Here is a 13552-nt window from a genome sequence, read left to right on the forward strand (position 1 = left end):
TGCAGGCATGTGAGGGATCTAGAGGTTGACAGCATGTCTTCTTAACGGGAGTCCAGGTGGCCATCTCCACAAATGGACTTTTCAGAATCCTTGGGTGGCACCGTAGTCGGAAACCAATTCTGGTTATCGCTTCTCGGCCTTTTGGCTAAGATCAAGTGTAGTATCTTTCGAAAAGGCGGTTTTGGATGTTGGCCGCCCTAGTAGATTGATACATTATGCACACTGGGGTTTAGGCGCTTGTTAGTACGCCAGGTGGCTAATATAGTCATCTGGTGGAAAGCATGGCCCCCCAGGATCGACGCCATTGGGCCGGGGAAGATCGAAAGCCCGAAGTGTGAAGTGCCCCAGGAGTGGTGACCCTGGGGTGCCTAAACTCACTGGGATTGGGAACCCCACTTGAGTTTATGGCACATTTGCACAAGCACTTCAAATTTTCTTTCTTCGCACACACCCTTATTCCGGGCCTTCTGGCCTTAGGATGGGGAATTTTTCAATTCCCGGTCGAAGGTCCGGGCAGTATTATACTGTGAAACCTTCACTATTTATTTAATTTCTTTGTCACTGTGTGTCCACTTATTCACGTGTGTCACGTCCTACTAGGATTTTGTCGGGATGCGGTTCCCTTACGGGTTCCTCTCTTGGCAGGTCTAGGGGGGGAGTGTGTGGCCATCAGGTTCCGCTCCCCCCTGAACCCCCCTGGCTCTCCTCTTTCGGGAGGAGAGCGTTGTTGGCTCCCCTCTTCCGGGAGGGGAGCACAGTCTTTGGCTCCCAGTGCCATGCTCGGGTGAGAACTCGGGCAGGTGCTGGGGGTAAGATTGGGTCGCCTCTGGCTTCGGCTGGAGGTGGCTTTTTGTCCCTGTTCCTCGCTGTGGCCTTTTGGCTCGGAGGGACGGGGAATGGTTTGGGGGACCCTTCTCCTTTTGGAGAGGGTTTCAAGAAGACCAGCATCCTAGTGCACTTTTTTTGTGGCACTTGTCACTTTTTTAAGCGCACTCGGGTTTTGTACACGAATTCGGGCTTTCGATAAAAAAAAAAAAAAAAAAAAATCTGTTCTTATCAGTTTAATATCTGATACGTCCCCTATCTGGGGACCATATATTAAATGGATTTTTAGAACAGGGAGATGGAAAAAGAGCTTGCTCTGTCCACTCCACGCATTGACCTGGTATTGCAGTATCTCCAGGACCGGTGCACCCCTTCTTTAATGCAGTTTCTAAAATCAGAAAGAATTGAATTCAATGCTTTTTGTTCATTTTGCTTGTTTGTCGGATTTTGGGATGGACTCTTTGGCTTTGCTTTTCTTCTCCTCATTGGATTTTTCATGTTAAAAGTTGCAGAAGCCAGATGACAAGCTCATTTTGGTTCAACTTCAGCAACTGTGCATTGCATTGCCATGTAATGTAATGTAATGCAATGCTATCTATCTAGCTCTCCCTCTATACTTCCTTTTGGATAAACAGACATATTAGGCAAGCATTTTGGAGCTTTCACCTAAATAACTACAGGTGGTGAGATAAGCTGCACAATATAATTGACCTTTCAGTATATTGTTGCACACACACCATCTATTTAGCAAATGCCCTTGTTATCAACAGCAGCCTTTTAAACTCACCTGAGCTAACAGGTATGTGAGCTGGTTACTCTGCTGCGCTTAAAATTTCTTTTTTGGTTTGCTACAATGCCTTTTCTGAAACGTTGTCTCCCTCTGCTGGAACACTGACTTCTTTCATTTAATGCCTGCAGACTATAAAAGAGAAACCAACCCAAAAAGTTTGGTTGATTAGTCTGTGGCATTCTTTTAAACTGTTGCTTATGGCGGTCTCTGTGAGCTTCTCAGTGACATTCAGCCATCCAGGTATCCCGCCTGCAGTAGACGGAATGTGGCAATGGAACGCTGGCTGCGCGTGTCATAATAGGCTCTGAGCCTTTATATACCTGCGCACAGCAGCAGCCACCTTCAGTCTGCTGCTGGACAGCCAGCTGCAGCAGCAGCAGGAGAGGTAATTAATCAGCAACCCTCCTGCTAAGGGTAGACAGCTGCTCGTTCCACCCCCCCCCCCCGCCTTAATTGGTTCTCCTCCCTTCCAACGGTGTTGAGGCGGGTGGGAACAGCCGGGGGTTGAGGGTACTGTGCTAAAAGAGGTGGAGTTATGCAGATCTAAAACGCGTGGATTGCAGCAGCAGCAAGCCGAAAAGTGCAGGCATGTGAGGGATCTAGAGGTTGACAGCATGTCTTCTTAACGGGAGTCCAGGTGGCCATCTCCACAAATGGACTTTTCAGAATCCTTGGGTGGCACCGTAGTCGGAAACCAATTCTGGTTATCGCTTCTCGGCCTTTTGGCTAAGATCAAGTGTAGTATCTGTTCTTATCAGTTTAATATCTGATACGTCCCCTATCTGGGGACCATATATTAAATGGATTTTTAGAACAGGGAGATGGAAAAAGAGCTTGCTCTGTCCACTCCACGCATTGACCTGGTATTGCAGTATCTCCAGGACCGGTGCACCCCTTCTTTAATGCAGTTTCTAAAATCAGAAAGAATTGAATTCAATGCTTTTTGTTCATTTTGCTTGTTTGTCGGATTTTGGGATGGACTCTTTGGCTTTGCTTTTCTTCTCCTCATTGGATTTTTCATGTTAAAAGTTGCAGAAGCCAGATGACAAGCTCATTTTGGTTCAACTTCAGCAACTGTGCATTGCATTGCCATGTAATGTAATGTAATGCAATGCTATCTATCTAGCTCTCCCTCTATACTTCCTTTTGGATAAACAGACATATTAGGCAAGCATTTTGGAGCTTTCACCTAAATAACTACAGGTGGTGAGACAAGCTGCACAATATAATTGACCTTTCAGTATATTGTTGCACACACACCATCTATTTAGCAAATGCCCTTGTTATCAACAGCAGCCTTTTAAACTCACCTGAGCTAACAGGTATGTGAGCTGGTTACTCTGCTGCGCTTAAAATTTCTTTTTTGGTTTGCTACAATGCCTTTTCTGAAACGTTGTCTCCCTCTGCTGGAACACTGACTTCTTTCATTTAATGCCTGCAGACTATAAAAGAGAAACCAACCCAAAAAGTTTGGTTGATTAGTCTGTGGCATTCTTTTAAACTGTTGCTTATGGCGGTCTCTGTGAGCTTCTCAGTGACATTCAGCCATCCAGGTATCCCGCCTGCAGTAGACGGAATGTGGCAATGGAACGCTGGCTGCGCGTGTCATAATAGGCTCTGAGCCTTTATATACCTGCGCACAGCAGCAGCCACCTTCAGTCTGCTGCTGGACAGCCAGCAGCAGCAGCAGCAGGAGAGGTAATTAATCAGCAACCCTCCTGCTAAGGGTAGACAGCTGCTCGTTCCACCCCCCCCCGCCTTAATTGGTTCTCCTCCCTTCCAACGGTGTTGAGGCGGGTGGGAACAGCCGGGGGTTGAGGGTACTGTGCTAAAAGAGGTGGAGTTATGCAGATCTAAAACGCGTGGATTGCAGCAGCAGCAAGCCGAAAAGTGCAGGCATGTGAGGGATCTAGAGGTTGACAGCATGTCTTCTTAACGGGAGTCCAGGTGGCCATCTCCACAAATGGACTTTTCAGAATCCTTGGGTGGCACCGTAGTCGGAAACCAATTCTGGTTATCGCTTCTCGGCCTTTTGGCTAAGATCAAGTGTAGTATCTGTTCTTATCAGTTTAATATCTGATACGTCCCCTATCTGGGGACCATATATTAAATGGATTTTTAGAACAGGGAGATGGAAAAAGAGCTTGCTCTGTCCACTCCACGCATTGACCTGGTATTGCAGTATCTCCAGGACCGGTGCACCCCTTCTTTAATGCAGTTTCTAAAATCAGAAAGAATTGAATTCAATGCTTTTTGTTCATTTTGCTTGTTTGTCGGATTTTGGGATGGACTCTTTGGCTTTGCTTTTCTTCTCCTCATTGGATTTTTCATGTTAAAAGTTGCAGAAGCCAGATGACAAGCTCATTTTGGTTCAACTTCAGCAACTGTGCATTGCATTGCCATGTAATGTAATGTAATGCAATGCTATCTATCTAGCTCTCCCTCTATACTTCCTTTTGGATAAACAGACATATTAGGCAAGCATTTTGGAGCTTTCACCTAAATAACTACAGGTGGTGAGACAAGCTGCACAATATAATTGACCTTTCAGTATATTGTTGCACACACACCATCTATTTAGCAAATGCCCTTGTTATCAACAGCAGCCTTTTAAACTCACCTGAGCTAACAGGTATGTGAGCTGGTTACTCTGCTGCGCTTAAAATTTCTTTTTTGGTTTGCTACAATGCCTTTTCTGAAACGTTGTCTCCCTCTGCTGGAACACTGACTTCTTTCATTTAATGCCTGCAGACTATAAAAGAGAAACCAACCCAAAAAGTTTGGTTGATTAGTCTGTGGCATTCTTTTAAACTGTTGCTTATGGCGGTCTCTGTGAGCTTCTCAGTGACATTCAGCCATCCAGGTATCCCGCTTGCAGTAGGCGGAATGTGGCAATGGAACGCTGGCTGCGCGTGTCATAATAGGCTCTGAGCCTTTATATACCTGCGCACAGCAGCAGCCACCTTCAGTCTGCTGCTGGACAGCCAGCAGCAGCAGCAGCAGGAGAGGTAATTAATCAGCAACCCTCCTGCTAAGGGTAGACAGCTGCTCGTTCCACCCCCCCCCCCGCCTTAATTGGTTCTCCTCCCTTCCAACGGTGTTGAGGCGGGTGGGAACAGCCGGGGGTTGAGGGTACTGTGCTAAAAGAGGTGGAGTTATGCAGATCTAAAACGCGTGGATTGCAGCAGCAGCAAGCCGAAAAGTGCAGGCATGTGAGGGATCTAGAGGTTGACAGCATGTCTTCTTAACGGGAGTCCAGGTGGCCATCTCCACAAATGGACTTTTCAGAATCCTTGGGTGGCACCGTAGTCGGAAACCAATTCTGGTTATCGCTTCTCGGCCTTTTGGCTAAGATCAAGTGTAGTATCTGTTCTTATCAGTTTAATATCTGATACGTCCCCTATCTGGGGACCATATATTAAATGGATTTTTAGAACAGGGAGATGGAAAAAGAGCTTGCTCTGTCCACTCCACGCATTGACCTGGTATTGCAGTATCTCCAGGACCGGTGCACCCCTTCTTTAATGCAGTTTCTAAAATCAGAAAGAATTGAATTCAATGCTTTTTGTTCATTTTGCTTGTTTGTCGGATTTTGGGATGGACTCTTTGGCTTTGCTTTTCTTCTCCTCATTGGATTTTTCATGTTAAAAGTTGCAGAAGCCAGATGACAAGCTCATTTTGGTTCAACTTCAGCAACTGTGCATTGCATTGCCATGTAATGTAATGTAATGCAATGTTATCTATCTAGCTCTCCCTCTATACTTCCTTTTGGATAAACAGACATATTAGGCAAGCATTTTGGAGCTTTCACCTAAATAACTACAGGTGGTGAGATAAGCTGCACAATATAATTGACCTTTCAGTATATTGTTGCACACACACCATCTATTTAGCAAATGCCCTTGTTATCAACAGCAGCCTTTTAAACTCACCTGAGCTAACAGGTATGTGAGCTGGTTACTCTGCTGCGCTTAAAATTTCTTTTTTGGTTTGCTACAATGCCTTTTCTGAAACGTTGTCTCCCTCTGCTGGAACACTGACTTCTTTCATTTAATGCCTGCAGACTATAAAAGAGAAACCAACCCAAAAAGTTTGGTTGATTAGTCTGTGGCATTCTTTTAAACTGTTGCTTATGGCAGTCTCTGTGAGCTTCTCAGTGACATTCAGCCATCCAGGTATCCCGCCTGCAGTAGACGGAATGTGGCAATGGAACGCTGGCTGCGCGTGTCATAATAGGCTCTGAGCCTTTATATACCTGCGCACAGCAGCAGCCACCTTCAGTCTGCTGCTGGACAGCCAGCAGCAGCAGCAGCAGGAGAGGTAATTAATCAGCAACCCTCCTGCTAAGGGTAGAGAGCTGCTCGTTCCACCCCCCCCCCCGCCTTAATTGGTTCTCCTCCCTTCCAACGGTGTTGAGGCGGGTGGGAACAGCCGGGGGTTGAGGGTACTGTGCTAAAAGAGGTGGAGTTATGCAGATCTAAAACGCGTGGATTGCAGCAGCAGCAAGCCGAAAAGTGCAGGCATGTGAGGGATCTAGAGGTTGACAGCATGTCTTCTTAACGGGAGTCCAGGTGGCCATCTCCACAAATGGACTTTTCAGAATCCTTGGGTGGCACCGTAGTCGGAAACCAATTCTGGTTATCGCTTCTCGGCCTTTTGGCTAAGATCAAGTGTAGTATCTGTTCTTATCAGTTTAATATCTGATACGTCCCCTATCTGGGGACCATATATTAAATGGATTTTTAGAACAGGGAGATGGAAAAAGAGCTTGCTCTGTCCACTCCACGCATTGACCTGGTATTGCAGTATCTCCAGGACCGGTGCACCCCTTCTTTAATGCAGTTTCTAAAATCAGAAAGAATTGAATTCAATGCTTTTTGTTCATTTTGCTTGTTTGTCGGATTTTGGGATGGACTCTTTGGCTTTGCTTTTCTTCTTCTCATTGGATTTTTCATGTTAAAAGTTGCAGAAGCCAGATGACAAGCTCATTTTGGTTCAACTTCAGCAACTGTGCATTGCATTGCCATGTAATGTAATGTAATGCAATGCTATCTATCTAGCTCTCCCTCTATACTTCCTTTTGGATAAACAGACATATTAGGCAAGCATTTTGGAGCTTTCACCTAAATAACTACAGGTGGTGAGATAAGCTGCACAATATAATTGACCTTTCAGTATATTGTTGCACACACACCATCTATTTAGCAAATGCCCTTGTTATCAACAGCAGCCTTTTAAACTCACCTGAGCTAACAGGTATGTGAGCTGGTTACTCTGCTGCGCTTAAAATTTCTTTTTTGGTTTGCTACAATGCCTTTTCTGAAACGTTGTCTCCCTCTGCTGGAACACTGACTTCTTTCATTTAATGCCTGCAGACTATAAAAGAGAAACCAACCCAAAAAGTTTGGTTGATTAGTCTGTGGCATTCTTTTAAACTGTTGCTTATGGCGGTCTCTGTGAGCTTCTCAGTGACATTCAGCCATCCAGGTATCCCGCCTGCAGTAGACGGAATGTGGCAATGGAACGCTGGCTGCGCGTGTCATAATAGGCTCTGAGCCTTTATATACCTGCGCACAGCAGCAGCCACCTTCAGTCTGCTGCTGGACAGCCAGCAGCAGCAGCAGCAGGAGAGGTAATTAATCAGCAACCCTCCTGCTAAGGGTAGACAGCTGCTCGTTCCACCACCCCCCCGCCTTAATTGGTTCTCCTCCCTTCCAACGGTGTTGAGGCGGGTGGGAACAGCCGGGGGTTGAGGGTACTGTGCTAAAAGAGGTGGAGTTATGCAGATCTAAAACGCGTGGATTGCAGCAGCAGCAAGCCGAAAAGTGCAGGCATGTGAGGGATCTAGAGGTTGACAGCATGTCTTCTTAACGGGAGTCCAGGTGGCCATCTCCACAAATGGACTTTTCAGAATCCTTGGGTGGCACCGTAGTCGGAAACCAATTCTGGTTATCGCTTCTCGGCCTTTTGGCTAAGATCAAGTGTAGTATCTGTTCTTATCAGTTTAATATCTGATACGTCCCCTATCTGGGGACCATATATTAAATGGATTTTTAGAACAGGGAGATGGAAAAAGAGCTTGCTCTGTCCACTCCACGCATTGACCTGGTATTGCAGTATCTCCAGGACCGGTGCACCCCTTCTTTAATGCAGTTTCTAAAATCAGAAAGAATTGAATTCAATGCTTTTTGTTCATTTTGCTTGTTTGTCGGATTTTGGGATGGACTCTTTGGCTTTGCTTTTCTTCTTCTCATTGGATTTTTCATGTTAAAAGTTGCAGAAGCCAGATGACAAGCTCATTTTGGTTCAACTTCAGCAACTGTGCATTGCATTGCCATGTAATGTAATGTAATGCAATGCTATCTATCTAGCTCTCCCTCTATACTTCCTTTTGGATAAACAGACATATTAGGCAAGCATTTTGGAGCTTTCACCTAAATAACTACAGGTGGTGAGATAAGCTGCACAATATAATTGACCTTTCAGTATATTGTTGCACACACACCATCTATTTAGCAAATGCCCTTGTTATCAACAGCAGCCTTTTAAACTCACCTGAGCTAACAGGTATGTGAGCTGGTTACTCTGCTGCGCTTAAAATTTCTTTTTTGGTTTGCTACAATGCCTTTTCTGAAACGTTGTCTCCCTCTGCTGGAACACTGACTTCTTTCATTTAATGCCTGCAGACTATAAAAGAGAAACCAACCCAAAAAGTTTGGTTGATTAGTCTGTGGCATTCTTTTAAACTGTTGCTTATGGCGGTCTCTGTGAGCTTCTCAGTGACATTCAGCCATCCAGGTATCCCGCCTGCAGTAGACGGAATGTGGCAATGGAACGCTGGCTGCGCGTGTCATAATAGGCTCTGAGCCTTTATATACCTGCGCACAGCAGCAGCCACCTTCAGTCTGCTGCTGGACAGCCAGCAGCAGCAGCAGCAGGAGAGGTAATTAATCAGCAACCCTCCTGCTAAGGGTAGACAGCTGCTCGTTCCACCACCCCCCCGCCTTAATTGGTTCTCCTCCCTTCCAACGGTGTTGAGGCGGGTGGGAACAGCCGGGGGTTGAGGGTACTGTGCTAAAAGAGGTGGAGTTATGCAGATCTAAAACGCGTGGATTGCAGCAGCAGCAAGCCGAAAAGTGCAGGCATGTGAGGGATCTAGAGGTTGACAGCATGTCTTCTTAACGGGAGTCCAGGTGGCCATCTCCACAAATGGACTTTTCAGAATCCTTGGGTGGCACCGTAGTCGGAAACCAATTCTGGTTATCGCTTCTCGGCCTTTTGGCTAAGATCAAGTGTAGTATCTGTTCTTATCAGTTTAATATCTGATACGTCCCCTATCTGGGGACCATATATTAAATGGATTTTTAGAACAGGGAGATGGAAAAAGAGCTTGCTCTGTCCACTCCACGCATTGACCTGGTATTGCAGTATCTCCAGGACCGGTGCACCCCTTCTTTAATGCAGTTTCTAAAATCAGAAAGAATTGAATTCAATGCTTTTTGTTCATTTTGCTTGTTTGTCGGATTTTGGGATGGACTCTTTGGCTTTGCTTTTCTTCTCCTCATTGGATTTTTCATGTTAAAAGTTGCAGAAGCCAGATGACAAGCTCATTTTGGTTCAACTTCAGCAACTGTGCATTGCATTGCCATGTAATGTAATGTAATGCAATGCTATCTATCTAGCTCTCCCTCTATACTTCCTTTTGGATAAACAGACATATTAGGCAAGCATTTTGGAGCTTTCACCTAAATAACTACAGGTGGTGAGACAAGCTGCACAATATAATTGACCTTTCAGTATATTGTTGCACACACACCATCTATTTAGCAAATGCCCTTGTTATCAACAGCAGCCTTTTAAACTCACCTGAGCTAACAGGTATGTGAGCTGGTTACTCTGCTGCGCTTAAAATTTCTTTTTTGGTTTGCTACAATGCCTTTTCTGAAATGTTGTCTCCCTCTGCTGGAACACTGACTTCTTTCATTTAATGCCTGCAGACTATAAAAGAGAAACCAACCCAAAAAGTTTGGTTGATTAGTCTGTGGCATTCTTTTAAACTGTTGCTTATGGCAGTCTCTGTGAGCTTCTCAGTGACATTCAGCCATCCAGGTATCCCGCCTGCAGTAGACGGAATGTGGCAATGGAACGCTGGCTGCGCGTGTCATAATAGGCTCTGAGCCTTTATATACCTGCGCACAGCAGCAGCCACCTTCAGTCTGCTGCTGGACAGCCAGCAGCAGCAGCAGCAGGAGAGGTAATTAATCAGCAACCCTCCTGCTAAGGGTAGAGAGCTGCTCGTTCCACCCCCCCCCCCGCCTTAATTGGTTCTCCTCCCTTCCAACGGTGTTGAGGCGGGTGGGAACAGCCGGGGGTTGAGGGTACTGTGCTAAAAGAGGTGGAGTTATGCAGATCTAAAACGCGTGGATTGCAGCAGCAGCAAGCCGAAAAGTGCAGGCATGTGAGGGATCTAGAGGTTGACAGCATGTCTTCTTAACGGGAGTCCAGGTGGCCATCTCCACAAATGGACTTTTCAGAATCCTTGGGTGGCACCGTAGTCGGAAACCAATTCTGGTTATCGCTTCTCGGCCTTTTGGCTAAGATCAAGTGTAGTATCTGTTCTTATCAGTTTAATATCTGATACGTCCCCTATCTGGGGACCATATATTAAATGGATTTTTAGAACAGGGAGATGGAAAAAGAGCTTGCTCTGTCCACTCCACGCATTGACCTGGTATTGCAGTATCTCCAGGACCGGTGCACCCCTTCTTTAATGCAGTTTCTAAAATCAGAAAGAATTGAATTCAATGCTTTTTGTTCATTTTGCTTGTTTGTCGGATTTTGGGATGGACTCTTTGGCTTTGCTTTTCTTCTTCTCATTGGATTTTTCATGTTAAAAGTTGCAGAAGCCAGATGACAAGCTCATTTTGGTTCAACTTCAGCAACTGTGCATTGCATTGCCATGTAATGTAATGTAATGCAATGCTATCTATCTAGCTCTCCCTCTATACTTCCTTTTGGATAAACAGACATATTAGGCAAGCATTTTGGAGCTTTCACCTAAATAACTACAGGTGGTGAGATAAGCTGCACAATATAATTGACCTTTCAGTATATTGTTGCACACACACCATCTATTTAGCAAATGCCCTTGTTATCAACAGCAGCCTTTTAAACTCACCTGAGCTAACAGGTATGTGAGCTGGTTACTCTGCTGCGCTTAAAATTTCTTTTTTGGTTTGCTACAATGCCTTTTCTGAAACGTTGTCTCCCTCTGCTGGAACACTGACTTCTTTCATTTAATGCCTGCAGACTATAAAAGAGAAACCAACCCAAAAAGTTTGGTTGATTAGTCTGTGGCATTCTTTTAAACTGTTGCTTATGGCGGTCTCTGTGAGCTTCTCAGTGACATTCAGCCATCCAGGTATCCCGCCTGCAGTAGACGGAATGTGGCAATGGAACGCTGGCTGCGCGTGTCATAATAGGCTCTGAGCCTTTATATACCTGCGCACAGCAGCAGCCACCTTCAGTCTGCTGCTGGACAGCCAGCAGCAGCAGCAGCAGGAGAGGTAATTAATCAGCAACCCTCCTGCTAAGGGTAGACAGCTGCTCGTTCCACCACCCCCCCGCCTTAATTGGTTCTCCTCCCTTCCAACGGTGTTGAGGCGGGTGGGAACAGCCGGGGGTTGAGGGTACTGTGCTAAAAGAGGTGGAGTTATGCAGATCTAAAACGCGTGGATTGCAGCAGCAGCAAGCCGAAAAGTGCAGGCATGTGAGGGATCTAGAGGTTGACAGCATGTCTTCTTAACGGGAGTCCAGGTGGCCATCTCCACAAATGGACTTTTCAGAATCCTTGGGTGGCACCGTAGTCGGAAACCAATTCTGGTTATCGCTTCTCGGCCTTTTGGCTAAGATCAAGTGTAGTATCTGTTCTTATCAGTTTAATATCTGATACGTCCCCTATCTGGGGACCATATATTAAATGGATTTTTAGAACAGGGAGATGGAAAAAGAGCTTGCTCTGTCCACTCCACGCATTGACCTGGTATTGCAGTATCTCCAGGACCGGTGCACCCCTTCTTTAATGCAGTTTCTAAAATCAGAAAGAATTGAATTCAATGCTTTTTGTTCATTTTGCTTGTTTGTCGGATTTTGGGATGGACTCTTTGGCTTTGCTTTTCTTCTCCTCATTGGATTTTTCATGTTAAAAGTTGCAGAAGCCAGATGACAAGCTCATTTTGGTTCAACTTCAGCAACTGTGCATTGCATTGCCATGTAATGTAATGTAATGCAATGCTATCTATCTAGCTCTCCCTCTATACTTCCTTTTGGATAAACAGACATATTAGGCAAGCATTTTGGAGCTTTCACCTAAATAACTACAGGTGGTGAGATAAGCTGCACAATATAATTGACCTTTCAGTATATTGTTGCACACACACCATCTATTTAGCAAATGCCCTTGTTATCAACAGCAGCCTTTTAAACTCACCTGAGCTAACAGGTATGTGAGCTGGTTACTCTGCTGCGCTTAAAATTTCTTTTTTGGTTTGCTACAATGCCTTTTCTGAAACGTTGTCTCCCTCTGCTGGAACACTGACTTCTTTCATTTAATGCCTGCAGACTATAAAAGAGAAACCAACCCAAAAAGTTTGGTTGATTAGTCTGTGGCATTCTTTTAAACTGTTGCTTATGGCGGTCTCTGTGAGCTTCTCAGTGACATTCAGCCATCCAGGTATCCCGCCTGCAGTAGACGGAATGTGGCAATGGAACGCTGGCTGCGCGTGTCATAATAGGCTCTGAGCCTTTATATACCTGCGCACAGCAGCAGCCACCTTCAGTCTGCTGCTGGACAGCCAGCAGCAGCAGCAGCAGGAGAGGTAATTAATCAGCAACCCTCCTGCTAAGGGTAGACAGCTGCTCGTTCCACCCCCCCCCCGCCTTAATTGGTTCTCCTCCCTTCCAACGGTGTTGAGGCGGGTGGGAACAGCCGGGGGTTGAGGGTACTGTGCTAAAAGAGGTGGAGTTATGCAGATCTAAAACGCGTGGATTGCAGCAGCAGCAAGCCGAAAAGTGCAGGCATGTGAGGGATCTAGAGGTTGACAGCATGTCTTCTTAACGGGAGTCCAGGTGGCCATCTCCACAAATGGACTTTTCAGAATCCTTGGGTGGCACCGTAGTCGGAAACCAATTCTGGTTATCGCTTCTCGGCCTTTTGGCTAAGATCAAGTGTAGTATCTGTTCTTATCAGTTTAATATCTGATACGTCCCCTATCTGGGGACCATATATTAAATGGATTTTTAGAACAGGGAGATGGAAAAAGAGCTTGCTCTGTCCACTCCACGCATTGACCTGGTATTGCAGTATCTCCAGGACCGGTGCACCCCTTCTTTAATGCAGTTTCTAAAATCAGAAAGAATTGAATTCAATGCTTTTTGTTCATTTTGCTTGTTTGTCGGATTTTGGGATGGACTCTTTGGCTTTGCTTTTCTTCTCCTCATTGGATTTTTCATGTTAAAAGTTGCAGAAGCCAGATGACAAGCTCATTTTGGTTCAACTTCAGCAACTGTGCATTGCATTGCCATGTAATGTAATGTAATGCAATGCTATCTATCTAGCTCTCCCTCTATACTTCCTTTTGGATAAACAGACATATTAGGCAAGCATTTTGGAGCTTTCACCTAAATAACTACAGGTGGTGAGACAAGCTGCACAATATAATTGACCTTTCAGTATATTGTTGCACACACACCATCTATTTAGCAAATGCCCTTGTTATCAACAGCAGCCTTTTAAACTCACCTGAGCTAACAGGTATGTGAGCTGGTTACTCTGCTGCGCTTAAAATTTCTTTTTTGGTTTGCTACAATGCCTTTTCTGAAACGTTGTCTCCCTCTGCTGGAACACTGACTTCTTTCATTTAATGCCTGCAGACTATA

The 13552-nt window shown here is 45.3% G+C and overlaps 10 non-coding genes and 1 pseudogene across 10 annotated transcripts; all 11 read left to right on the forward strand.

Annotated features, from left to right (window-relative positions):
• The first annotated feature begins 125 nt into the window (after positions 1-125).
• Positions 126-217, forward strand: LOC141201050 (U2 spliceosomal RNA; annotated as a pseudogene).
• Positions 218-1011: 794 nt separating this feature from the next.
• Positions 1012-1199, forward strand: LOC141200930 (U2 spliceosomal RNA). Its single transcript, XR_012272608.1, has one exon. It is a non-coding gene; the product is annotated as a U2 spliceosomal RNA (small nuclear RNA).
• A 1122-nt stretch (positions 1200-2321) lies between these two features.
• LOC141199880 (U2 spliceosomal RNA) lies at positions 2322-2512 on the forward strand. The gene has a single exon (XR_012271622.1). It is a non-coding gene; the product is annotated as a U2 spliceosomal RNA (small nuclear RNA).
• A 1119-nt stretch (positions 2513-3631) lies between these two features.
• Positions 3632-3822, forward strand: LOC141199881 (U2 spliceosomal RNA). The gene has a single exon (XR_012271623.1). It is a non-coding gene; the product is annotated as a U2 spliceosomal RNA (small nuclear RNA).
• Positions 3823-4943: 1121 nt separating this feature from the next.
• On the forward strand, positions 4944-5134 carry LOC141199882 (U2 spliceosomal RNA). The gene has a single exon (XR_012271624.1). It is a non-coding gene; the product is annotated as a U2 spliceosomal RNA (small nuclear RNA).
• Positions 5135-6255: 1121 nt separating this feature from the next.
• Positions 6256-6446, forward strand: LOC141199883 (U2 spliceosomal RNA). Its single transcript, XR_012271625.1, has one exon. It is a non-coding gene; the product is annotated as a U2 spliceosomal RNA (small nuclear RNA).
• A 1120-nt stretch (positions 6447-7566) lies between these two features.
• On the forward strand, positions 7567-7757 carry LOC141199884 (U2 spliceosomal RNA). Its single transcript, XR_012271626.1, has one exon. It is a non-coding gene; the product is annotated as a U2 spliceosomal RNA (small nuclear RNA).
• Positions 7758-8877: 1120 nt separating this feature from the next.
• On the forward strand, positions 8878-9068 carry LOC141199885 (U2 spliceosomal RNA). Its single transcript, XR_012271627.1, has one exon. It is a non-coding gene; the product is annotated as a U2 spliceosomal RNA (small nuclear RNA).
• Positions 9069-10189: 1121 nt separating this feature from the next.
• Positions 10190-10380, forward strand: LOC141199886 (U2 spliceosomal RNA). Its single transcript, XR_012271628.1, has one exon. It is a non-coding gene; the product is annotated as a U2 spliceosomal RNA (small nuclear RNA).
• Positions 10381-11500: 1120 nt separating this feature from the next.
• LOC141199888 (U2 spliceosomal RNA) lies at positions 11501-11691 on the forward strand. The gene has a single exon (XR_012271630.1). It is a non-coding gene; the product is annotated as a U2 spliceosomal RNA (small nuclear RNA).
• Positions 11692-12811: 1120 nt separating this feature from the next.
• On the forward strand, positions 12812-13002 carry LOC141199889 (U2 spliceosomal RNA). Its single transcript, XR_012271631.1, has one exon. It is a non-coding gene; the product is annotated as a U2 spliceosomal RNA (small nuclear RNA).
• Positions 13003-13552: the final 550 nt, after the last annotated feature.

Source organism: Phyllobates terribilis, unplaced genomic scaffold (genome assembly GCF_046119375.1).
Source record: "Phyllobates terribilis strain yellow unplaced genomic scaffold, ASM4611937v1 Scaffold_108__1_contigs__length_5656254, whole genome shotgun sequence".
In the NCBI taxonomy this organism is placed as follows: domain Eukaryota; kingdom Metazoa; phylum Chordata; class Amphibia; order Anura; family Dendrobatidae; genus Phyllobates; species Phyllobates terribilis.